The sequence below is a fragment of the Lampetra fluviatilis genome, unplaced genomic scaffold (assembly GCF_964198595.1).
Source record: "Lampetra fluviatilis unplaced genomic scaffold, kcLamFluv1.1 SCAFFOLD_624, whole genome shotgun sequence".
In the NCBI taxonomy this organism is placed as follows: domain Eukaryota; kingdom Metazoa; phylum Chordata; class Hyperoartia; order Petromyzontiformes; family Petromyzontidae; genus Lampetra; species Lampetra fluviatilis.
In genome coordinates this window covers 60,001-62,465 of record NW_027620861.1, presented here as the reverse complement: position 1 = coordinate 62,465, position 2,465 = coordinate 60,001, and positions in this window count along the sequence as shown.

Here is a 2,465-nt window from a genome sequence, read left to right as displayed (position 1 = left end):
AACCACTGACTCACCCACTCACTCACTCACTCATCCACTCACCCACTCACCCACTCACCCACCGACCCATCCACTTGCTCACCTATCCACTCACCCAACCACTGACTCACCCACTCACTCACCCACTCACCCACCCACCCATCCACTCGCTCACCTATCCACTCACCCAACCACTGACTCACCCACTCACTCACCCACTCACCCACTCACCCACCCACCCATCCACTCGCTCACCTATCCACTCACCCAACCACTGACTCACCCACTCACTCACCCACTCACCCACTCACCCACCCATCCACTCGCTCACCTATCCACTCACCCAACCACTGACTCACCCACTCACTCACCCACTCACCCACTCACCCACCCACCCATCCACTCGCTCACCTATCCACTCACCCAACCACTTACTCACCCACTCACTCACCCACTCACCCACTCACCCACCCACCCATCCACTCGCTCACCTATCCACTCACCCAACCACTGACTCACCCACTCACTCACCCACTCACCCACTCACCCACCCATCCACTCGCTCACCTATCCACTCACCCAACCGCTGACTCACCCACTCACCCACCCACCCATCCACTCGCTCACCTATCCACTCACCCAACCGCTGACTCACCCACTCACTCACCCACCCATCCACTCGCTCACCTATCCACTCACCCAACCACTGACTCACCCACTCACTCACTCACTCATCCACTCACCCACTCACCCACTCACCCACCCACCCATCCACTCGCTCACCTATCCACTCACCCAACCACTGACTCACCCACTCACTCACCCACTCACCCACTCACCCACCCATCCACTCGCTCACCTATCCACTCACCCAACCACTGACTCACCCACTCACTCACCCACTCACCCACTCACCCACCCACCCATCCACTCGCTCACCTATCCACTCACCCAACCACTGACTCACCCACTCACTCACCCACTCACCCACTCACTCACCCACCCATCCACTCGCTCACCTATCCACTCACCCAACCACTGACTCACCCACTCACTCACCCACTCACCCACTCACTCACCCACCCATCCACTCGCTCACCTATCCACTCACCCAACCACTGACTCACCCACTCACTCACCCACTCACCCACTCACCCACCCACCCATCCACTCGCTCACCTATCCACTCACCCAACCACTGACTCACCCACTCACCCACCCACCCACTCACCCACCCACCCACTCACCCACCCACTCACTCACCCACTCACCCACTCACTCACCCACCCATCCACTCGCTCACCTATCCACTCACCCAACCACTGACTCACCCACTCACTCACCCACTCACCCACTCACCCACCCACCCATCCACTCGCTCACCTATCCACTCACCCAACCACTGACTCACCCACTCACTCACCCACTCACCCACTCACCCACCCACCCATCCACTCGCTCACCTATCCACTCACCCAACCACTGACTCACCCACTCACTCACCCACTCACCCACTCACTCACCCACCCATCCACTCGCTCACCTATCCACTCACCCAACCACTGACTCACCCACTCACTCACCCACTCACCCACTCACTCACCCACCCATCCACTCGCTCACCTATCCACTCACCCAACCACTGACTCACCCACTCACCCACCCACCCACTCACCCACCCACCCACTCACCCACCCACTCACTCACCCACTCACCCACTCACTCACCCACCCATCCACTCGCTCACCTATCCACTCACCCAACCACTGACTCACCCACTCACTCACCCACTCACCCACTCACCCACCCACCCATCCACTCGCTCACCTATCCACTCACCCAACCACTGACTCACCCACTCACTCACCCACTCACCCACTCACCCACCCACCCATCCACTCGCTCACCTATCCACTCACCCAACCACTGACTCACCCACTCACTCACCCACTCACCCACTCACTCACCCACCCATCCATCCACTCGCTCACCTATCCACTCACCCAACCACTGACTCACCCACTCACTCACCCCACTCACCCACTCACTCACCCACCCATCCACTCGCTCACCTATCCACTCACCCAACCACTGACTCACCCACTCACTCACCCACTCACCCACTCACTCACCCACCCATCCACTCGCTCACCTATCCACTCACCCAACCACTGACTCACCCACTCACTCACCCACTCACCCACTCACCCACCCACCCATCCACTCGCTCACCTATCCACTCACCCAACCACTGACTCACCCACTCACTCACCCACTCACCCACTCACTCACCCACCCATCCACTCGCTCACCTATCCACTCACCCAACCACTGACTCACCCACTCACTCACCCACTCACCCACTCACTCACCCACCCATCCACTCGCTCACCTATCCACTCACCCAACCACTGACTCACCCACTCACTCACCCACTCACCCACTCACCCACCCACCCATCCACTCGCTCACCTATCCACTCACCC